Genomic DNA, 26,138 nt, shown 5'->3' on the forward strand with positions numbered 1-26,138 from the left:
TAAGAACTTTTTGTTCAATTTTCAAAATTATTTGTTTTTCATATGAACACTCAGTTGCAGATTTTTGTCTTTTACGGCAATTCATTGCAGTTTCAAATTGGAATAGCTCTGCATGCAACTAAATTAAATTATAAACTCACGCTAATTTAAATTTCGTCAACATTTGCTTGAAAAAGTTTATCGGTTAAATCGCAACATTGTTTGCCACATTGCGTTTGTGACAGTCCAAAAACTTTATATACGAATATCTGATTTGTTGATTCTGTAAAAATATTTTTCAAATACATATAATTTCATACAAACATTGATGTATTTTTTTGACAACCCTTTATATTTACATAGTAAGTCTCCTTGGGCGTCCTTGACTTGCTACGCATATATGTATGTATATAGTATTGATTAATCATATTAATTTTACGCAACTCAAATTTTATTCAGGTGGCAAGCCTTTTAATATATATTCGGTCAATTTTTTGATTAAAACTTTTAATGACATGCCAGCTGTACTCATGCATATCAGACAGATACATATATTTCCAAAACAAATTTGGTTTTGTATAACTATTGCAAAAAAAATATTTATAAATTTTTAAGTCGGGTGGCAATCTTAACCAATAAATATTTTTAACCTTAAATATACTATTGTAATAGTTTGTTAAATTTTAAGAGGTTGGTAATCCTGTCCTTACAAACTACTTACCAATTGCTTTATCAGATCTAATTTTCAAACAAACTGGCAGTTGTTTATTCGCCGTATTTCCTTTTCCTTCACCTTTCTATCGGGCAAATCAAAACAAATAATCAATTTTACACGGCACTTTACAGAGCAGTATGCATGCATGTGCATGTTCATGAGCTAACAAACTTTCTTTTTCATTATAATATTACGCACTTTTATTACACTAATACACTAAACACACATATTTTTACATTTTTTAACACATTCGTACCGTCATTTATCAATTCAAACGAAAACACAATAAAAACATTTTCAAAATATACAACAGCAAATGACGGCATGCAACTGCATTGCATTTATGCCAACTGCTTTTAAACCCCTGAAATACGAATTTTAAACGAATATTTTACACGTTTTCCCTGACGTTTCTGCTTTTTGTGTTTCATTTTAAATATGTACTTGTGCATTTTCACATATTTACTGGTCATGATGTGTTTCATACTAGCATTACATATCGCACACGATCATCTCTCTCTTTGACAAAAACAACAACGCCAAGAAGTTCGAATAATGCAACAACTTGATTTCGAAGAGCACGACGAAACAAAGCTCTTGCTGTTGCTGTGACGAAGGTGAGATAATACACATGTAGTATTTGTTATTAGGAACGAGTTGGATATTTGGAACACATGTTTACTCGTATTGTTGTCCCCTTTTTTGGACACCAATTGTTTCTTATATGATGATCTAAAATGTACCAGGCGATCATAAAAATAAGCATAAGTGGCTATTGGAATTTTAGAGAAAATATTAAAATAATTCGCACTAGATCAAATTTTTGTATGATCTCCTGGAAGGAAGGAAAGTTAAAATTCGTGTTTCGGTTGTTGCAGTGCAAGTGTTGCGCATAAATGCTGTGAAAAAGTTAATAGTTTAATGTGGTTAAAAGCAGTTTTACGTAAATGCAGTGAAGGAGCATATCATAATATATTGTTGTTATGTTGCTTTAAGCTTAGTAGTGTTTGCATTGTGATTTCGTGTCGGTGCGAATGAGTTGAAAATGTAAAAAATATGTGCATTTAATAAAAAAATGGTGATGAAGGTGCCTAAGTTTTTAATAAAAAAAATTGTCGGCTCATGTTTCGGAAATATACCAGATATGTGTGAGTAGATGTGAGATTGCCATTAGTAACTTTAATCCAAAAATGTATTGAATAAATGTTTTCACTAAGTTATTATTCCATTATTAATTTATTTAATAAAATTGATAAAGTTAACGAATATTTATATTTTATGGATATCTATTTCATTCACAATTATTTTGAAAAGCTTACCACCTGAATAAAATTTGTATTGCATAATATTAATATGATTAATCAACACTACACGCATATATGTATGGCGTAGCTAGTCAAGGACGTTCAAGGAGCCTTAATGTGTAAATCCTTTTTATAAGGATTGCCACTTTCTTGCATTAAATCGATAAAAAATCCATCAATAATTGTATGAAATTACTTTTAATTGAAAAATATTTTTAACAGATTCCATAAATCAGGAATTTTTATATTTAATTCGTTGAATGTGACAATCGCAATGTTGCACTCATAAATTTTAAACGATACACTTTTTCAAGCAAATGTTGACGAAATTTAAATTAGTGCGAGTTTGTTCTGATTGAGAGATGACTGCAATTTATGAACGTGTTTTGCTACCGTTGAGTCTCCGCAACTCAAAAGACTCGCTTGAGCACAAATTCAGACACATATGTATGTAACGGGTGATTTTTTTGAGGTTAGGATTTTCATGCATTAGTATTTGACAGATCACGTGGGATTTCAGACATGGTGTCAAAGAGAAAGATGCTCAGTATGCTTTGACATTTCATCATGAATAGACTTACTAACGAGCAACGCTTGCAAATCATTGAATTTTATTACCAAAATCAGTGTTCGGTTCGACAAATCGAAAAATCGACAAATCGACAAATTTTGTTCAGCGATGAGGCTCATTTCTGGTTGAATGGCTACGTAAATAAGCAAAATTGCCGCATTTGGGGTGAAGAGCAACCAGAAGCCGTTCAAGAACTGCCCATGCATCCCGAAAAATGCACTGTTTGGTGTGGTTTGTACGCTGGTGGAATCATTGGACCGTATTTTTTCAAAGATGCTGTTGGACGCAACGTTACGGTGAATGGCGATCGCTATCGTTCGATGCTAACAAACTTTTTGTTGCCAAAAATGGAAGAACTGAACTTGGTTGACATGTGGTTTCAACAAGATGGCGCTACATGCCACACAGCTCGCGATTCTATGGCCATTTTGAGGGAAAACTTCGGAGAACAATTCATCTCAAGAAATGGACCCGTAAGTTGGCCACCAAGATCATGCGATTTAACGCCTTTAGACTATTTTTTGTGGGGCTACGTCAAGTCTAAAGTCTACAGAAATAAGCCAGCAACTATTCCAGCTTTGGAAGACAACATTTCCGAAGAAATTCGGGCTATTCCGGCCGAAATGCTCGAAAAAGTTGCCCAAAATTGGACTTTCCGAATGGACCACCTAAGACGCAGCCGCGGTCAACATTTAAATGAAATTATCTTCAAAAAGTAAATGTCATGAACCAATCTAACGTTTCAAATTTATGCGTTTTTTTTTTTTTTAAAGTTATCAAGCTCTTAAAAATCACCCTTTATGTATGAATGTACTTTCGTCAGCACACGATGATCCCTGAAGACCGTTTTGCATATGCTGCAATCTTTTTCTCCGGAGATAATCTGCACATGATGACCCGCAAATTGGACTGACTATTTGCTAAGCCGCAAATGCGTAAACAATAAAAAAATAAAAAAAAAATTACATTTATGTGCATGCATAGAGTAAATCATACATATGTATGTATGGGCGTATTACAATTTGTCATTTGGTGTGCAAATGTTCGCATTTTCTTTGGAGTGTGGTCAACGGATATTTCATTTTTCATTCCACCCAATTTGGCCCTAAAATTAATATTCGGAGTAACTATAGACGTACACAGTGCAGTCGAAGTGCTCGACGAATGTCGGTCAGTATGCGATGGTGATGTGAAAGTTCCGAACACAAAAGCAAAAACAAAGATACACAGTCGAATGTGGTCGTGCTGCGGTAATTATCACATCTGACAATGGCAGTGAATCGTTAAGTTATACTGAAACTCAAATAACTGCTGAGTACACACTCCTTCGTACCATCATAGGTGCCGAACATCCAGACAAACGCACACTTTGAGCCTTGATCGTCGCATGGACTGAGGTGTAGAGCGTTGAATGACAGCGTCGCAAATATTGACACGAAAGTTAATTACATTTCAACCATAAAATAAACCAAAAAAGCACAATTACAAATGAAATAATAAAGCAAATTCTCCACCATGAAAGTACACAAAAATACATTGGGCATAAAAATAATTTCCGAAAAATGTACTCACACACCCAGCCGCAACGTGTATTTCCGGCTGCTCCTCTATTTTCTTGCACAGTTAGTGTGGGTCCCGAGTGGAGGCGACGTCTGCGAATGCGACTGTAGAAATAATACAATTATTGTAATAATGATTGACAAACACTGCAGTGGCCATCTTATGCTAAACGATGCTCTCGTGTATACATATTATTTGTTGACTGATGTGTGATTGCGGGGCTTTTCTAATAAGGTTCTACAAGCATTTTTGTGTCAATTGCCAAGAGCCAGAAAAATATTTTGCTATAATATTGTTAAGTGGAAGATATTTAGTTAGAGTTCGAAGATTCCTGATATATTTATTATGCTTGTGCGATTGAACCAATAATACTTAGATGTAGCCGAAAAATCGAACAGGTCCGTTATTATTAATACCTTATTTGTGCATTTTTCTTAAATCTATGCAGCCGCATTTGTAATAAAAGAAAGGCTTCATGAGGATTGAATATTTTTCAGACTATCAAATATAAGCAGCAATTGGCTTTGGGAGGTTTCTGTGCTCTTCAGAAAATTTAAAGCAAAAGTTTGATTCTACATTGGATTTAAATTCTGATTTAGCCCGATGAGGAAAGTTTCTACAGTTCAGTCAGGAGTCTTGTTTTCATGGAAGAAAATTACGAATATGATGATTTCAAAATTGCCAAAATGTTGGCAACATTTTTATATATTTCTTGCAATCGCAGAATGTCTATCTGCATGTAAAATTGGCGGTAATTCCAATCAATTATAATCTTGGTTATGTTGGTTTTTCTAATTTTTTTTTATATTTATTTTCTATTTTGAATTTATCGTTTTTATTCAAGAAAAATGTTAGGATTCCCATTATTTATATTTTATTTTGGCCATCTTTGTTCTGAACCAAGAATTTTTATACATTTTACCGTTAATTTCAATTTATCGTAGTTACGGTAAAAGAACTTCTGACTAAAGGCGGAGAAGTATGTTCAAAGCTGGCGCATGTGCAATGCAAAGTACCCCTTATTTCGAATTGTAGGAAGTTTACACTCCTTCATTACGTGCCACAGCTGATGAAATGAACACTTTTGCAAGTGTTTAAATGTCTTCCATCGTATATAGTTGCATTTTGTGAGGATGTGAGACGGTTTTAGTCAGAGTAAGCCACGTTGCCTATCAGGTTTGTAAACAAAAACTGAAAAAAGTTGTTTTCGTTTCTTGTTGCATGCAACATGTTGCCAGTTAACTTGTTGTGTTTTGAATGTCAACAATATACATCTGGTACATATAACGGTAACAAGTGTTGGACGTACAGGTTCGAGTTGAGCGTTGAGTTTCCAAACAAACCTTGTTGCTGTAGACGCTCACGAATATCCTCGCCTTCAGTTTCAGTCTCATTAAAAACGGGCTGACACATTCGACATGTAGTCAGTTTCGCCGTAAACAGCAGCGTGTACGTTTGCCGGAAGCGGAAATTAGCGTTTAAATGGTTAAACAAATTGAAACGTAAATAAAAAAGGTATTTTCTCTTTTTTTTTTAAGAGATCAAATGTGAAAAACAACTGTTGAAGATTGGTGTTTCACTCGGATATCAGTGATTGATGGTCGATTTTTTTATTTATTTTTCCTTTTCTTTGGAAAAAAAAATAGTAATAACAAGTAAGGAAGGGCTAAGTTCGGGTGTAACTGAACATTTTATACTCTCGCAATTTATTTATTTAACTTTATTAATATAATACACAATTTGACCCACATATTCGTCAAATATATTGTATAAAGTCCATTGAAAGTTGGAAACCATAATATTAGGTTAGAAGCACCGAGGTCCTAATGTTCGATATATGGGGCCTTGAAAACCTATGGTCCGATTTCGGTGATTTTTAGAATGGGGCTGCCACACTATAAACGTAGTATTTGTGCAAAGTTCTGCATCGATATCTTCACTAGTGCTTACTTTATATATTGTAAAGTAAACGATTCAGATCGTCTTCAAAGTTCTGGTATATAGGAAGTAGGCGTGGTTGTGAAGCGATTTGGCCTATTTTCACAACATATCATTGGGATGTAAGGAAACTATTACAAACCAAGTTTCATTGAAATCGGTCGAGTTGTTCCTGAGATATGGTTTTGACCCATAAGTAGGCGATGCCACACCCATTTTCCATTTTGTAAAAAACTCTGAGTGCAGCTTTCATCTGCCATTTTTTGTGTGAAATTTAGTGTTTCTGGCGTTTTTCGTTAGTGAGTTAACCCACTTTTAGTAATTTTCAACCTAACCTTTGTATGGGAGGTGGGCGTGGTTATAATTCGATTTCCCCAATTTTTGGACTGTATAAGGTAGTACCTAAAATAAACGACTCTAGAAAGTTTCCTTGATATAGCTTTAGTAGTTTGTGAGATATGTACAAAAAACTTAGTAGGGGGCGGAGCCACGCCCACTTCCCCAAAAAAATTACATCCACATATGCCCCTTCATAGTTCGATCCTTCATACCAAATTTTACTTCCATAGCTTTATTTATAGCTTAGTTATGGCACTTTAAGTGTTTTTGGTTTTCGCCATTTTGTGGGCGTGGCAGTGGTCCGATTACGCCCATTTTCGAACTTAACCTTCTTATGGTGCCAAGGAATACGTGTTCCAAGTTTCATTAAAATATCTCAATTTTTACTCAAGTTACAGCTTGCACGGACGGACGGACAGACAGACATCCGGATTTGAACTTTTCTCGTCACCCTGATCATTTTGATATATATAAACTTATATCTAACTCGTTTAGTTTTAGGACTTACAACCAACCGTTATGTGGACAAAACTATAATACTCTCGTAGCAACTTTGTTGTGAGAGTATAAAAATAAATAAAGTCACTGCGGTGAATATAAACAACAGCAATGTGTGTGCTGCTGTGCTGAGTATTGTGTCTGAATAATAAATCATTGACCCAACAGTGCTTTAGGTGCCAGGTGGCAATGAAAAAAAGTAAATAACGGATAGCAGTGAAATGTGAAAATTTCCGACGTGTGACAATAAATACTACGGACTAGCGCCGCTTGGGATAAGCGCTGACCTACTCACCAGCCAGTCTACCGGTCAGTTATTGCTGCTCTACTACGCGCTTGGTGGCAGTGCTGATGATGATGCTATGTATGGGTATAATGTGCCTATGGCGATAGTCAGCCAGTCGGCCGGCCATAACACACATAATGGGCAGGTGAGTGTCGCTTGCAAAGAATTGAACTTGCTCCGTCTATAAATAACGCGTTAGCTGTGTGTGTGTGTCTGGGTTCATGGCTGTAAGTGAGAGTGTTGGGCGCTGCTAAATGAAGCCAAACGACCCACTTGGCCGCACTTAGCTGTACTCTGTAGTATTTGTGTTGGCACACTTGATATTGTGAGACGCACATACACCTGTTGTGTTAGTGTGTTTGTAGGTGGTGAGGGCCATATGTCGCCCAAGCTGCTGGACAACAGAGTCTTTAACCATTACTTGCTGCTTGCTGTTATTTTCTCACCGCCCCTTTTATTGCCTATATAGGCGCTGACAATTGTTTATTAAGGTAACACGTGGCACGTGCACAATATATGAATGCATAAAGTGCATGTTGGGAACCGCACGAGCGTATATTTAACGAGTTTACCGGACATGACAAACAAATCCTTTGGACCTGAAATATTTTATTACTCACAAATAATCGCCTGTAAGCGAAAGTCCATTGGTATATATATTAGCATATATATTTAAAATAGTAGTCGAAGGCATTGAAAATTGAATTTTTGATAGTATAATGCAATTTTCAAGAGATGACTTTTTTCTAATTTATGCAGCGGAAATTCTGTAAGCTTCGCTTTAATATTCAAAGTTTTTGGATTCTGAGACTTTGTTTTTTCTTACAGCATTTGACACAAATAAAAATTTATTGAAAATTATAACTAACCAATAAGCGATCTAAGCTACTGAATGGTATTAAATATTGCTATGTACTCTTAAAATATTCAATAAAAACCTAAAGCATTTTTCCAAATATACACCCTGTATTTTTTTCCTGCTAAACTCCCGCCATTTGTGCATTCATGTGATCAGTTGCCTCACAGATATTGTTTCACACCTTTCGTTTTGTTGTGAAATGCTTTTTCTCTTTTATTTTGTACCCTTAAAATTAACGACTGCATCAATGAGTGGTCAAGTTGAAATTTTATTGTTTTTTTATTATACCGCGTGCATTTTAAAGCATCAGCGTAGGCGTTAATGGGCTATTGTGGGAAAAACACACATGTACACATACATATATAAATGCACTTACATGCCCATATATACATACGGTTTTCATTTTCTTCCGGCAATTTCACTGCGATTTTTAGTATTACAGCTGTACGTCTCCCCACAGTGGACTATAAAACAGTGTAACGGCAGCTATATCCCGATTGGTGGGAATTTGTTTCTTGCACTTCCAGCTCTTACAACATTCACACTTGCAATGGTATGTGATTGTATATGTGAGGGATAGTGCGTTAATAAATTTATTGCATCCCTGGTAAGCGTTTCATTTATTAGTTGTGGAAGTGCAGGGCGTGTGTGAAAATTGAACGCGGTGATTTATTGAATGACAAGCTATGAAATGTGTGATAAAATTTAATTTATACAATTTTCAAAAAAAAAAAAAAATCGAATAAAAAATGTCATTAATATATTCATTAAGCTCACCGCGACTTTTACAACTTCAATTTTATTGCAACTGAAATATCTGTGCATACTAAACAAAAAAGAGAGTGTGATAAATTATGATAAAAACGGTGTTGTGTGACTTTTATTTGGGCCATAACTGACATATGTTGCCATATTCTTAAGAATATATGTGGTCATACCACGGAGCGCAAATGCAGCTAATAATCCACACATTCACAGGACCGACATATTTGTATAAGCAGTGGTTGGCTTAGATGCGCCGGCATCCTAATCAGTTTTGTAAACAGCTGTTGCTGCTGCTGCTGCGTCACCACATAAATGCCACACACGGCCAATTGTTCAAATAAATATATATAAGTGGAATATTTTCGGCTCCAACACGCACACAGAGAAACACGCAAATGTGTTTACTCTGCATCTAAACGTCACCATATCCTTGCTAGCCACAAGCTCCTGCTAAGCGTGTCCGTCAAACGCAAAGCGCATATCATCGTAAGTGTTGGGATTTACTCTTCTTCCGCTCTCCTCTATTAATATCGTTATCATCATTCGGCGCTCAATCGTTCAATTGGTAAGTAAATTATTTTTCTATTATCCCTACAGATTGTCGTACATATTTTGTATTGTCAATGTTTGCACGTTTCATTAATTCAAATCGTAAGGAGAATTAGATATATGTATAATATATACCCTGTCGGGATAAGTTCCAAAACTGTTTTGATTCTCGTTTATGATCCTGTTAGCAATCTTATCGGAAATTTGGCATTCCGAATAAGCATCAATTTTCCTATACACGTTATATATGTAGTCCCGGAGTAGTACTTTGTCTCACTACCTTTACCTACAGGGCAGCCTTACCTACATTGTTACTATTATTGCTTATAGACACTTTTAGCTGTCGCCCTAGTTTTATTGGCTCAAAGTAATATTGAGTTCATGAATTTAAATTGGGTATAACTGAGATTGATATTTTTTTGTGGCTATTTATATGGCTTGATCGCATTTGTGTTGCTGTGAAATATGTTTATACGGATTTGATGGAAGACCATTTCCTTTATTAAGATTTTTGCAAACTTAAACCTTAAGAAAGATTAACAAATATCTTTTAAAGTAATTGGTATTTTTTTTTAATATTATATATGGATTTGTGTTACAAAAACTCGAGGTTTGTCTTTCATGATATGTGTTATAACTTAAAAAAGGTTATAACTAGTTGCATACACTGAAATAAATTGGGCCGATGACAAAAAAATAAGGACTAGTGCCCATAAAATCAATACAGAATTTAAGTTGATGAAAATATTATGCTAAATTGGATTTTCTGTGTCAATAGTTATCGAAATGTCCACTCATTATTCGACTTCATGTACGAGTATACCTTTTTCGATTAGCTAAATCTTGGGAAATGCCGAATCGAACAAATAACTGGTATAACTCCACTAGACTGGCATAATTCAATAGAAATAGACTAACATGACCTTTTTAAATAACCATTGTAACATTTGCTACATAACCTAGCTTTATCGGCAGTATAAAGTATACAAAGAAAACTTTAAAAAGTTAGGTTAAAAGTATTTCACATATTAAACGCGACTATTTCACGATTTTAAACACCCACCTAATACTCGTAAAAAAATTTAAAGAAACTCATTTCATTTACATTTGACGAGCATTTAATTTTATGGGAAAAAGGTCTAGCCAAGCAACAAATACGCCAAACTAAACAAAAAACTCACATTCTCCCGCGCCGAGTGCGCTGGCAGTGGGTACTGTAGCAATTGATTGGCGAATTTTGCTAAATATGTCAATGGGGGATCTCTTTACGGAGCAGCAGGCTTGAAAGCAAATGCTTTGAAAAGCACTTGAATGGCCTTGAATTCATCATTTTGAGAATATGCCTTCACTTGAAATTCACATTCACAAAAGGGCACACGCACATACACATTCAATTGCGTTGCTGCTGTGACGAAATCCGCTTCAATGGAGTACTTCAAATCAATTTGTGCGTCCCACTGCAGGGACTGGACTACTGCTAGTGTGTAGCCATTTATGTGGATAAATTAAGACAGATTTGTGCCGTGCAGACAAACACTCACATAAGCTGAACAAAGAAAAGGACATAAACGCAGAATAACAAAACAGAGGGACGCCGAGAATTCAATGGCTCAGGTCATTGAAAAAATGGCAAGCCGAGTAAGGCCAGTTGAAAATTACTCGGGTAGTAGCACCACTTTTTTTGACAGACTGTTGACATTTAGCCGCTGAAATGCCAGCGCTTCATTGGAGGCAGGCTACTGTCTGCCCCATGAGGCTTGATTGCACAGTTAAACACTTCACTTCAATAAACGGTCTGCTAACACGCGGCACTGTCTGCTTTTCATTTATGTTACGGCAGCATGTTTCATGTTTATACGTGTATCAGACCGCTGTATGTATATGTTACGCAGCCCCCTAGATGGTCAACTAATGGCTACTATTGCTAATGCATGAATTTCAATTTGCATTGCAAAGCTGTGGCGGGCGTGTTCAGGCGGGCAAACATGCTTCAAATATGCTAAGCCGCCACGCCCACTTCGCCTATTTATGCTATCAAGATCGTTTCACACTGTCTCATTACATATACGTTAGGCATATAACAAATTTTGACGAAAAATTTGGCATACCACCACGTGGTGGCAAATATTGTATAAGTAATGAATATCAGTTTTTTAGGAAATTTCGGTTAAAAACGTTCCGCACAAAAATGGATTTCTAATAAAAAGTAAAAAAAAAGTCAGCTGTGTTATTATTATATTGAATCAGAATTTTCTGAAGAAAATTAGTTTGGGGTGGGTGGTGCACTTCTCTTAGGTCCATTAAAAGGCGTTTGGAATAATAGGAAGATTATTAGTTAAATAAATATCTATTATTATGAAGAAAAACGTGTACAGTGTACAAAACTTTTTTTGTTTTTTTCATCAGTTCTGATAAAAAAGTAAGTTCGTTTTGCGCGTAAACTTTTTTGCAAATTCGCAAAAAAAAAACTAATGGGGTTCATACTTTTTTATTCTCTATTCGACTATGGTATGCCGTTTTTCGTATTTGCAAAAATTGTAAAAAGTTATATGCCTAATATACATATGTGTTTTGCTTGTTTGTTTATCAAGCATACATACTGACATGTCGTACAACCTCACTTTCTCTCTCTCACTGCTGTTCGTTGCCTTCCATGTCAAGTATACGACGTGTGCACCGCTGTATAGTCAATTAAGCAAATGTTGCATCCATACTTGCATATATGTATACTTACTTGCCTTATTGATGAAGTTTGCTTGGCGAAAGATATGCGCCTAAGGAAATATTTATATTTGCTTATACTTATATTGCTTTTTGCTTTGCTTATATTGCTTTATACTCGTATGCATATACATAGGCATTAAGTGCTAATTACACATAAATGGGCCACTGCCACTGTGTATATTTTAATTATGAAGTTACTTCTTACAATGTTCAAAAAGAGATATAGGAAATAAAAACGTTTAAAAATTACAAGAGATAGTAATTAATGACTACAGTGAACTTCTGCAGTTTCCACACTTTTGACCCATAAAAATAGCTGCTTGTGGACTGTTGTTGAACGCCTTCAACCCGCCGCCGTCTTCGCTTTGTTGTACGAAGCATCAAACTGGCATTATTCCACTTTAGTGAGTCGCAGTTCGTTGTAGTCACCGCAAAGCCCAGTCGAGCCGTACCGACGCGAACTGGACTCAAGCGAAATGAATTGTGTAGCGTGCAATCACATGTAGGCGTCTCATGAAAATACTGCTCAGTAAATGAGCTCAGCATATGAGCATTCAATAATGGCATGGCGAAGCTGCATTGCACCTTATTTTATATGCTTGCCGACGCCGCTTAATTTTCTACCAAGAGCAACTGCTCCTTCGTTCACGGCACTTTTAACCACGTGTCTGCATGTGTGTTTGTGGTTGTAGTCACTTCGGTGTTTCGTCACAAGCAGTATGCAGCCTTTCGAAAAATTAATTTAATTTTTCACTCAACGAAGTGTCAAATATAACCAAGCACTGAAGAAAAGACTGTAGATCTTACATACCTACATATGTTATATACACGTGTAATGGGGAAGAGGGTGTATACGTGTGAGGTTAACATAGTGAATTTAGTAGTTATATACTTATTTATAGTATTTATTTATTTATTTTATCACTTAAAGGACGGTGTAGTAGCTATCCACTCTCTTGCTTTCAATTATATTTATTTTTTTTGGTAATATTTCGAAATGTGGAATTGCATGTGTGCTTATCCAATTGGCAACAAATCGTTTAACACAAATTCTACTTTTGAAATTTTGTATGAGAGTTCACATGAGAAATTATCATAAGAGAAATTATTTCTCCGACCCCTGAGAGTGCTTTGTTTCACCTATTTAGACCTAAACATAGTTTAATAGAAAATGGTTCGATTTTTTGTGCGGAAAGGTAGCACACGAATAATACAAAAATAATAATTATAAATATTACTTTCAGAACCAAGCTATCTTGGAGGGTTGATAGCAATCAGCAAGCAATATTGTTATTTTATCAGTCCATATTCTGCTAAGATCTCTATTCTAGATTTGATAGTATTCGAGAATTCTTGCTGTTCCAAATTCATATCAGATATATTGCTTATGGCTGGCTAAGTTTTGCCATTGGTTCCACTTGGTAGTAGATATAATGGATGCTTAACCTCAAACAGTAGAGCTGAGCCATCAATAGGGTTATTTTATTCCCAGTAACTTTCCACTGCAATATAAACAATTGAGCAATGGTCACGTAGTATACACTAACCTTTCTTTAAAGTGTTTTTATCAAATTTATTTTGGGGCTAATAATTAGCTGAGAAGTTTGTAATTCAAATTATCTATCTATTGTCATATTATTCAAATTCAAAGAAATTACAGTATTTTTATCTGAAATCACAATCAAAACCTAAAAATCAGCTATTAAAAATCCATGCAGACTTGAACGTAATTAAAGAATCTTATATAAAGCTTCGTATTGTATAGCCTCTATTGGCTTCAGACAAATTTCTAAACAAGAGATAAATGCGCAAGGCAGACTTGAAAGAAGAAGCAATGATCTTCAACCGAAAATAGCGCCCTAAACGAAGTGAGAAACAACAAGTAAGGAAGGAAGAAGGAAGGTAATTTTATACTCTCGCAATTTACTTATTTGACTTTATTTATATTATATAATACACAATTTGACCCACATATTCAAAATATATATTGTATAAAGTCCATTGAAAGTTGGAAACCATAATATTAGGTTAGAAGCACCGAGGTCCTCGTGTTCGATATATAGGGCCTTAAAAACCTATGGTCCGATTTCGGCGATTTTTAGAATGGGGCTGCCACACTATTAACATAGTTTTTGTGCAAAGTTCTGCACCGATATCTTCACTAGTACTTACTTTATATATTGTAAAGTAAACGATTTAGATCGTCTTCAAAGTTCTGGTATATAGGAAGTATGCGTGGTTAAGAAGCGATTTGGCCTATTTTCACAACATATCAGTGGGATGTAAAGAAACTATTACAAACCAAGTTTCATTGAAATTGGTCAAGTAGTTCCTGAGATATGGTTTTTGACCCATAAGTGCAGTGACAAAAGGAAACCCTGTTTGATAGAGAGGATGAAGATGAGAAGAGTGTTGACGACATGATGTGGACAACGACTGGACATTATCAAACAAATAAATCATTAGCACACAGTTCGGTTGATGGCCATCGGTAGACAACTCAATAAAAATTACTGTGCTGAGCAAAGTGAAAAGTGAACTAATATTTTAGTTATAAGTGATCTCAATAAAAGGAAATGTCTGAAAGAAAACTTTTGAAATAGAGCAGCCTCGTTTATCTATTGGCTCCAAAATCGTTTGCTAAAAGTGTTATTGCAGCAGCTCAGATTTATTTAACAGTAACAAAACATCAAACAAATTACCAACCATCGGTGCCAAGTATCATTCAATGCTGCTGGAAAATGTTTTCGAGAACAAAAGGCCTCGTGAGAACAAAAGGCAATGTGTAAACGTCACAAGAAACTTTCTCTTTTATTTAGACAAATGTCAACAAATTTGCTTTAGTGCGCTTTTCGTTGCAAACAAATATGAATGGACCGTTTTTCTAATGTTGACGACAATTTGTTGACACAATTTTTGGCAACTTTCCATGCCTACACGTGCCAAACAGCTGACGGCATCACTCACTGTTGACTAACTTTCGTTGGATGAATTTTTCTTTGATAATTAAATTTGCGCCAATTTGCAAGCATTTGCAGTTGAAGCAGATGCAAAGTGCGCATTAGCAAAGATTTTGCTTAAAACTTATGATATTGGGTATTAACTGGGGAAGGTGATGAGAGAGTCATTTTTAATTCATAAAAGTCAAAGTTTTCATTTAATAACGATATAGAGCCACCCAGAAGCCAACAATGCCAGTCTCCAAGAGATGCGCCTGTTAAAGAAACATATGCGAAATTCTTTCGAATCTGCGATACTTTAATGATGTGGTAATAATCTCTGCAAAATTGGCCAAGGGAAATCTTTTCCATGATTGGTTAGGCTCAGCAATCCAGGATGCTACAACACCAAAACCAGCATTTTCTTAAATAATAGGGTAAATCAGATTCAATCTTCGAAATGGTTAAAACATGTATAATAAACTCTCTTGCTTTTGAGAGTTTGTCGAGTTAATTCATGTGGTTACTAATTTCATTGACGATAATATGGCCACGAACTTTTCTATATAGAAGTTTGCAGAGGAAACCACTTTTGACCCAATTAACTTGATTTGTTTGACGAATTCTCACTCAATAAAAATTCATATTGATTCTGCAGCATTTTTAAATCGGGATATTTAGTTGCTCGTGTAAACACTTTTAAAATAAACCCGAAGGTTAGCCACAACTCACGTTCGTTAATACATGTCCATATATTACATACGGCAATATGTGCTGTATTAATATTTGTGTTCTTAACTAAACATACACTTTTCAATTTGTTTACTGAAGTCAGGGGTATGAAACACACTTTTGCTGAAGGAGTGATGTGATATAAAAGTGATGTGTATGAAGAAGGAGTGCTGAATTATATTTTTGGAACAATTCAAAAAGTGATGAAAGGGACAGAAATAGTGTCGGTTGATGGCAAAAAAATATTATCAAAGAAATAACTCTTTGGAATTTGGCACGAAAAATACTATCAGCCATGAAATATAATATTCCTGGTTTTCCTGGGAAATGGTTTTAGTGGTCGATTGTATATTATATCTAATATGGTTCTGAAATTGCAAAAAACTTGATGGCAAAATGGTTTGTTTTGAGGAGAGTCATTAAATACTGAACAACGCTCGATCGAAAATCCATTCAACGGATTGGTCAATCGGTTATCTAAATATCCCCCAAAAATATTATTATGAAATATTAATTGACAACTCCTACTACCCCATCTCTTTCCAATGTGTTAAATTCGTATCAATTCTCAACATTTCCTCACGCATATTATTGAGGTGAGGGAAATGTTATTTTTAATAACACTGTGATAAAGTACTAAACACAATAACATGGCTTGCTTGCCATAAAAGCAAGCATAATTTACTGCGGCACATACAATTTTTATTGGACCCACAATTATTTTGCCACAAGTACTTTATTGTTCAACATACATATGTACATACATTATTATTTAAAATTTCATTGTATGTTATGCTTGAAATGGTAGTTCTGTCGCATTAATTTTATTTTCTTTCTGTACATTACACATATGCATAAGCACTTTGTGTGTATGGAAATGTAAAGATTTTTCACATGTTTTCTGTTTTGCAAATGATTTGCTTCGATGAATCCACAGCTAGGGACATAACCTATGTCATGTTCATACGTGATTTTTATACTCTCACAACAAATGTTGCTAAAGAGAGTATTATAGTTTTGTTCACATAACGGTTGTTTGTAACACCCAAAACTAAACGAGTTAGATATAGGGTTATGTATACCAAAGTGATCAGGGTGAAGAGTGGAGTTCAAATCCGAATGTCTGTCTGTCCGTCCGTCCGACCGTCTGTGCAAGCTGTAACTTGAGTAAAAATTAAGATATCTTGATGAAACTTGGCACACTTATTTCTTGGCACCATAGGAAGTTTGCTTTCGAAAATGAGCAAAATCGGACCACTGCCACGCCCACAAAATGGCGAAAATCGAAAACACATAAAGTGCCATAACTAAGCCATAAATAAAGCTAGGGAAATAAAATTTGGTATGAAGGATCGCACTATGAAGGGGCATATTTGGATGTAATTTTTTTGGGGAAGTGGGCGTGGCCCCGCCCCCTACTAAGTTATTTGTACATATCTCGCAAACCAATAGAGCTGTATGAACCAAACTTTCTGCAGTCGTTTTTTTAGCCACTTCCTAATACAGTTCAAAAATGAAAGAAATCGGATAATAACCACGCCCACCTCCCATATAAAAGTTAGGTTGAAAATTACTAAAAGTGGGTTAACTCACTAACGAAAAACGTCACAAACACTAAATTTCACATAAGAAATGGTAGATGAAAGCTGCACTCAGATTTTTTTTACAAAATGGAAAATGGGCGTGGCGTTGCCCACCTATGGGTCAAAAACCATATCTCAGGAACTACTTGACCGATTTCAATGAAACTTGGCTTGTAATAGTTTCCTTACATCCCAATGATATGTTGTGAAAATAGGTCAAATCGCTTCACAACCACGCCTACTTCCTATATACCAGAACTTTGAAGATGATCTGAATCGTTTACTTTACAATATATAAAGTAAACACTAGTGAAGATATCGGTGCAGAACTTTGCACAAATATTATGTTAATAGTGTGGCAGCCCCATTCTAAAAATCACCGAAATCGGACCATAGGTTTTTAAGACCCCATATATCGAACACGAGGACCTCGGTGCTTCTAACCTAATATTATGGTTTCCAACTTTCAATGGACTTTATACAATATATATGACGAATATGTGGGTCAAATTGTCTATTATATAATAAAATAAAGTTAAATAAATAAATTGCGAGAGTATAAAATGTTTTGTTACACCCGAACTTAGCCCTTCCTTACTTGTTTTCTATTATGGTGGCTATGTAGTAAGTGGTGAATATTCGCATAAATCACCCAAAGTATTTATGAGTAGTATATACCCAATAGTGATGTGAATTAGTTGGAAACTTGAAATACAAGACCAGTCAATAATTATAAACTAGTACTATTCGTGTCAGTTTAATTTCTGTGAGTAAATTAATATAATGTCTATATGGATATGAATATATGTATGTACGTCTATTACTAATTGGACCACAATTTGTTGCTGATTGCTAAGATTGACCAAATACGTGCGCTGTATCCACTCGGTGACCCCAGGCGGCTTAATGGCATCCGTTATTGTTGTGTGAATAAAGTGCTTTCGACAGCATAAAATTGCTTTAAGTGTGTGTTGAAATTTACGTTGAAATAAAAATAGAGTGTGTTTGAAGTTGATGTGGTTTATTGTCATTCTATTATAATAAAAAATGAAGAAAATGATCTGTTGTAAATCTAATGCAGAAGAAATTTAAATTAAAGCCTCCTCAAATATCCGTAAGTTTTTTCACAGAGTTTTGTTTTAGGCTTAATACTTACCAGTCGTTTTTTCCGTTTTTTTTAGTTTTTTCTTTCACCAATTCTTTTGTTGTAAAATCAGCATTCGACGTTCAATGCTTTTGTGGACAAAATACATGACTTAAGGCACAATTGAGTTGCTCAGTCATCTGCTTGATGCGAAAATTGTTGGGGAAAAACTGAAAGAAAGCGAAAGACGGGCGCAACGGAAAAACTAGAATAATCACAAAAAATAGGAAAAAAAATTAAATAGTATAAAAAATAAAACAAGAAATTTGCGAACAGCCGGAAATACCATGATTTCTCTCAACTGTTCACAACTTAAGGGGCTAGAAAGTGAAACCAGCAAATACAACAAAGCCAACAATATGAATAACGCAAAAACCATGACTGCCTCAAATTTCAAAAATTTCTAATATTTTTATTTACTACTTTTTTCTGTTATTTTGTAATTGTATCTGTACTCGTATACACTTTCTTGCACCGACAACCCCATACTGTTTTGCGTTATGCATATGTAAGTACTTGCCCTTGAAGACCAACGACCCAGCAGCGGAAGATTAAGGGTTGCATTTTTTGTTTGTTTGAATTCTATTTTATTTTTAACGACATATAAATGCACATATTTATCAATGTATTTTTGTATTTATGCATGTTATGTCAATTTTTGTATGTAAATGGTCGCTTACCTTCTGTCAACTCACTAACTTCAAGACATTTTCACTGTGTGGTATTTGCATTTGGTTCCTTTGTTTGTCGATATGTATAAATGTATGTATGTATGTACCTTTTATAACGTTTCTAACCTAGCATCGCTCGTTGAGCACACAGGAACTCAGTTTGCATCCGAAAGTCATTGCATTGTTGCAAATTATGCAAATTTATATTGACCGGGTGGTTATTCAAATTTGATACCAGTCAGTTTTGCAGGTTTCTCATCACAACCACAAAACTTGAAACATATTTTTTAACTAATTATGGAACTTTAAAAAATAATTCAATTGTATATATATATCGATATTTATATTTATTTTGTTCAGATTTTGTGTTCTGACCTCGTTCACTGTTTCTTCAAATTTTTCGATTACAGTTTTTGTTTTCAACGTTCAATTTCAACAAATGCATATGCTATATAATATGTACTAAGATCGATCTTAATAAGATTCTTTCGTTTTATTCCAAGAACTTGTATATTTCTAAAATCTTAATTATTTTTTTATAATTTGATGATGTTCGGTTATTTACATTGTTGACCTCTTTAAAAATCGAGGTTTTTCAATAATATTTGTTAGTTCAGACTTACTTTCACTATTTCTGAGAGCAGTGATGAATAGAAATAGCAAATCAGAGAGATTGTTATAAATTACAGTAAACAGTTGAATATTATTTTAAAATAGCCTACAAAAATAGTGTGTATACATATATCAAGCTGAGTAGGCATGATATGTGTGCCAATCACATTTTGTTAAATGTTGAACATAATTTTATTATAATCTTTTATTTTTTTTTTTCTTTCTGAATTACATTGTTTTCACAAAAGTTTTGTTTTAGTAATATCAGTAATTATTGAATTTCCGGAATTAAATTTTGACTGGGACAAAATTGGTTCTTCTTAAAAATTTCAAAAGATGATTTACTCATAAAAATCATGTTCCAAGAAGCTTATTTGTATATCAATTAGATCTGCAATGTATGTTCTGCGAATTTTAATCTAAACACAAAATCCCAATTACTGCTAATTTGGTCATGGTATATTTTCCTTTTTTTTCGGTTGATTTAGTTTTCAATTGTTCTCGGAAGGCAACAAATTAAATTTTGATTTAAATTTTTTGGCCGTGTCGAGCCTTTACCGCCATTTTAGCGTAAGCGACAAAAACCAAACTTTACAGGAGAAGGTTTTTTTTAAATACTTTTAACCATTAATGTAGTAGTAATTTAAATTTTTTTTTTTTCAATTATATATGTAAATGTCTGAAAAGCAATTATGTATGAGAAATTTTAAATTACTACCACATTAATGGTTAAAAGTATTTAAAACAAGTAAGGAAGGGCTAAGTTCGGGTGTAACCGAACATTTTATACTCTCGCAATTTATTTATTTAACTTTATTTATATTATATAATACACAATCTGGCCCACATATTCATCATATATATTGTATAAAGTCCATTGAAAGTTGGAAACCATAATATTAGGTTAGAAGTACCGAGGTCCTCGTGTTCGATATATGGGGCCTTAAAAACCTACGGTCCGATTTTGGCGATTTTTAGAATGGGGCTGCCACACTATAAACATAGTATTTGTGCGAAGTTCTGCACCGATATCTTCACTAGTGCTTATTTTATACATTGTAATGTAAACGATTCAGATCGTCTTCAAAGTTCTGGTATATAGGAAGTAGGCGTGGTTGTGAAGCGATTTGGTCTATTTACACAACATATCATTGGGATGTAAGTAAACTATTACAAACCAAGTTTCATTGCAATCGGTCGAGTAGTTCCTGAGATATGGTTTTTGACCCATAAGTGGGCGACACCACGCCCATTTTCCATTTTGTAAAAAAATCTGAGTACAGCTTCTATCTGCCATTTCTTATGTGAAATTTAGTGTTTCTGGCGTTTTTCGTTAGTGAGTTAACCCACTTTTAGTAATTTTTAACATAACCTTTGTATGGGAGGTGGGCGTGGTTATTATCCGATTTCTTTCATTTTTGGAATGTATTAAGAAGTGGCTAGAAAAAAACGACTGCAGGAAGTTTGGTTTATATAGCTCTATTGGTTTGCAAGATGTGTACAAAAAACTTAGTAGGGGGCGGGGCCACGTCCACTTCCTCAAAAAATTACATCCACATATGCCGCTTCATAGTGCGATCCTTCATACCAAATTTTATTTCCATGGCTTTATTTATGGCTTAGTTACGGCACTTTATGTGTTTTTGGTTTTTGCCATTTTGTGGGCGTGGCAGTGGTCCGATTTTGCTCATTTTCGAAAGCAACCTTCCAATGGTGCCAAGAAATAAGTGTGCCAAGTTTCATTAAGATATCTTAATTTTTACTCAAGTTACAGCTTGCACAGACGGACGGACGGACAGACAGACATTCGGATTTGAACTCCACTCTTCACCCTGATTACTTTGGTATATATAACCCTATATCTAACTCGTTTAGTTTTGGGTGTTACAAACAACCGTTATGTGAACAAAACTATAATACTCTCTTTAGCAACTTTGTTGCGAGAGTATAAAAAACCTTTTCCTGTAAATTTGGTTTTTGTCGCTTACGCTAAAATGGCGGTAAAGGCTCGATGTGTTTGTTGGCTTTTCATATTTTTCGCAATGTCAATGAGTTGCTTGAGATCAGTTATAAAGGTTGCCTGATCGGGGACATATCTTCTCCCACATTTTCATTGACTTAAACACATAAACTGTAGCCGTAAAATATTATTAAGCATAATTTCAATTATAGCTTAACAATTTCCTTACGTATATCAACGGTTTGAAGACCCATATCTGAACTTATGCTTTGTAAATATAAATTGCAATTTACTTCAATAATTCGTTCTTTCTCGTGGCCTCTGCAATTTACACCTAAAATAGCGCAGTTAACGTCTGCTGTAAGGGCGAGTGTATGGGTGAAGAAGCCGTCAAACACTTGAATTATAATAAAAGAGCAGAAACAAGAGCAACTTTTTAAATGACGCGGCACGACTTTGGCGACAGTTTTACAAAAGATGAACACCGGCCCTAACATTTAGTGGCATGTGCCAGTTGTGACTTATTTAAGCCTCTTTGATTGTAATTTTGGCTTTTTACTGTACTATTTGCTCCGTTTGTCTGTCATACTGCCACCTGTGCCGTTGCTTCCACTTCCGCATTTCGATTATGGGCGTGTGTAAAATTGTTTTGTGATCCCATCTGTTCAATTCCCATCACAGACATCAAAAATATCGCCAACAACAATATGATTGCTTGCATGATCAACTTTTATATGGAATTAATTTCGCTTATGCTTGAACTAAGTACCGTGATTATGCTCACTAAAAGTGTCTGAAGGCAAGGTAAGTGGAGTGATTGATGGCTCAAGAGAGATATGCTGAAAGAGAGTAGCTTTTGAACCATTTAAAGATCTTATCGAATTGTTATATATACGTATATATATTCTTGTTATTTAATTGATTTCTGCTTATCATTCCAATAATATTAAATCGTCAAAATTTGACACCGAATTATATTTGCATATGTCACTCTTTTATATTTAGATTTTGCGCTTTTGTGAAAAGTTACTTTCTAAACTCGTTCACAAAATGAACAAAAGCAAAATTCGTCGTCACGTCGAACCATAGGTTGACTGAGTGGCCACTCAGCCATGCAAAAAGTGAGCCCAATTTTCAGATTTACAACGTAAATGTTGATTTATGCATTGGACGCGAAATTTTATTCTTATTTCCATATATATTTATTTCTATAGATTTTTGCAATTTTAAAATAAAAATTATGAGAATTACTGTACTAAAACAAGGCAGCCTTAAACTCGAATGATATTTGGTGTTTATAAGAAAGAATTTTGAGTTAAACAGAAATCATCCCTGTACTACATAAATACTAAAAATATAAATTAGTAAATGGCTTAAACTCCTCTTTTAATGGGTTCTATTGGAATAATACGGATTTTATGGTATCCTATAAAAAAGGGTGTACCAGACTTAAACTCCACTTTGCAAACTATAAGCGTACAAGGAAACGGTATTTCACTTTTTTTGTGAATGTCCGGCTCTATCTAGCCTAATTGAGCACGGAAAGGCTGTGCACTCCTACTTCTACCTCTACCTATATTCCAATCGAATGTAGTTATTGGTATATGGAAATATTATAGGGCAATCTAATATAGTTTACAGCTTAGATCCTCGTAATTTCTAAATGTCTGCTGCTACCATTCTAAATACTAATTTTAATTAATTAAAATTGTAAGCATATCAGTAAAATCATATGCGATAAGAATTCTCTTTAATAATATGTATTACAGTTTTTGATAAAACCATAAGTTTCATTGTAAGCACACGCTCGAACACCGGTCGCTTTTTAAGCTTTCATACAATAATTAGTGCATATCCGTAGCTGCATTTCGGTTGCACATTTAATTTCTATCGGAAAATAATTATTCTAATTGAAAACTAAAAGAAACTAGCTTTAGAAATGGTCATATACATATGTCTGCTCTTGTATATGTGTATGTATTCATATTTATATGAATTTCAGTCGGTTTCTTTGCTTATGCTTTTTTTTGCTTTGCTTTTTCAAAAGTGTTCTTTGTAACACAAGCATTTAAGAGTTCTTACAAAGTCGTCAAGAAAGCTTCATACCTCTACGTAAATATTATGAACACATGAACATTACAATTTCTAATTAGAATAGCATTAGAGGCGAGCATTCTCTGCCCCCGCAATTCGATGCTTCCACACCACATTTAACCTTTTTGTTGGCGTATAAAGAAGGCTATGCAAGTGGGTTGCTTCCAAAACAAAGGGCAATAAGAATCTACATTATAATTTTTAACAGTTCCTTGGCTAACAACCAGACACATATATTTATTCGGGTTTGAGCCGTGACACGGGCATAAGATCAAAGTGTAAGCGGAAGTAATCCATGTCATTGTCACAAAAGAAGTTATTTATCAACGTCAGCACCACCTGTACAGACATTTGTATATAAATAGTTGAAGCAAGTGTAATATGCACGTATCTTCAGCGATGAGCTCTTGCTTGTGGTGCGTCGAAATACCTGTTATGCTGCTTGACGGCGTTCATTGCATTGGAAAGCGAACGCTGATGACATTCCTCATTTGCATTTCGCTCTGAAAGATCTTAGTCAGCAGCGGCAGCAGCAGATGATTGCCAGACGACGAGATTACCTGCACTTGGTGTTGGTGGTCGTCTCTTAACTCGATTGTTTGCAGGTATTTTAACGCCAGCGTTGCTCACATACCGCATAACTGTACTTCATACATAGATAGTCGCATACAAATATATCTGCATATGTGGTTAACTGAGGATATAATGAAGCTATAAGAAAAAATAACGCAAGCAAATGCAAATAAGTTATGCAATAACAAGTAAAGTTTTTGTTTGTTTACCATTTTAATGGTAAATTGGAACTTTAAGCGTGAAAACTGACTTTGTGCACCTTGAAAAGTATAAATGTGAATTTGTTAATGTAATGTTGCGGAACTAACAAAAAATTGCACACGCGTGCTTATAGAGTTGAAACACATCACACAGAGCGTTTGAAGAACTCATTTGCAATCGTTTCTTTTCATTGCCAAGTGCCAAAAAATAATCTTTTAGAGACATACATTTACAGAAATAAGGTTGGAAACTCTGAAAAGGTCTAACTAGCTTAGCAAATCTATAAGGTAATAACCGAAGGCAATAGTATGTAGTCTGGTGGAGTATTTCACATACCTATTTAAAATTTTAAAATTTTTTTTTTAGATTTTTGAAGGTTGACTATTTTCATTAAGTCACATGGGAATGCAATCAACCTCTATTTTACCAAGAATTTAAATTGAAGGGAAATTGGCTCATGACGTGTAACCTATTGTGACATCCCTGTACAAAACTAAAGAATAACCGCGTGAACTTTGACCTCGCCGCAGATGGTGTGCAAAATTTATTCCATACTAAAGTACTCATCCAACGTATGACGAAGGATTTTCCAACTCATTGAAGTTGAGAAACAAAACACGGACGAACAGAAGAATTCTAGCACATGCTTGCAACACACATAGTTTATATATACTAATATGTTACACTAAGCTACACAGTGCCATTTAATAGACATTAGTGGAAGAGGAGCATGTGTGTTAGTTCAGCAACTATGCAACAAAGCCGTTTGGTGAGCGGGATATCGTGAACTCCTATTTGGAATTGGCGAATAGATAGTGATACTGCTGTGTTTTGTTGCCTTTTTTTGTTTTTGTATGGTTTTCTAAGTTACTGCTGTCGGTTACGTGTGCATAAAACCCAGTTCATATATATGTATTAAATAGTTGTGTTGAGTTCGAACGCGGAGACTGGGCAATAATGTGGTAGATCGAACACAGGAATGCTTTCTCTGATGATGAATATACACTCACACTAAAAAATATGTTTATTAGTTTTTGTTGTCACGCATAATTTGAGCTGGTGGCTGGCAATACTCGAGTTTATTTATGGAATTTGCCTTACCACGACGATGACTCTGGTATTTTAAACGCTAACTTTACTGCTACTACGCTGCAATTTACTTACTTTGTGGCAAACAAAGCGGCGCCTAATATGTGTGGGCTCAACTTAAGTACTCAAACCCTAATTGACGAGTTTTCTTCCTCCTACAAAAAGAGCAAAAAAGCAACTAAGCCCACTACACGTAGCAATATATTTATCAGCAACAACTTATAAATTGCTTTATGACTTCATTATGCGTCTTCGGGAGTGTACGGCTAAAATGACGTCGAGGACTGCCAAAGCCAAAGCGTAATTTATAACTCGTCTGCTCTAAGAGGGAGCCACCCACTTACCACTGTTAGCATTTTCTCTACTTTCTCTATTTCCCAGAACGATGCTTAACATCTTCATTAGGTTTCACATCTCACTATGATATCAAGAGTTAATTGCATCGCCGAAGAA

At 34.9% G+C, this 26,138-nt stretch overlaps 1 long non-coding RNA gene across 1 annotated transcript; it reads left to right on the forward strand.

The window, feature by feature from the left end:
- The first annotated feature begins 18,305 nt into the window (after positions 1-18,305).
- LOC128922739 (uncharacterized) lies at positions 18,306-18,966 on the forward strand. The gene is made up of 2 exons (XR_008471918.1): positions 18,306-18,455; positions 18,523-18,966. It is a non-coding gene; the product is annotated as an uncharacterized LOC128922739 (long non-coding RNA).
- The last annotated feature ends 7,172 nt before the right edge of the window (positions 18,967-26,138 follow it).

Source organism: Zeugodacus cucurbitae, chromosome 6 (genome assembly GCF_028554725.1).
Source record: "Zeugodacus cucurbitae isolate PBARC_wt_2022May chromosome 6, idZeuCucr1.2, whole genome shotgun sequence".
Classification (NCBI taxonomy): domain Eukaryota; kingdom Metazoa; phylum Arthropoda; class Insecta; order Diptera; family Tephritidae; genus Zeugodacus; species Zeugodacus cucurbitae.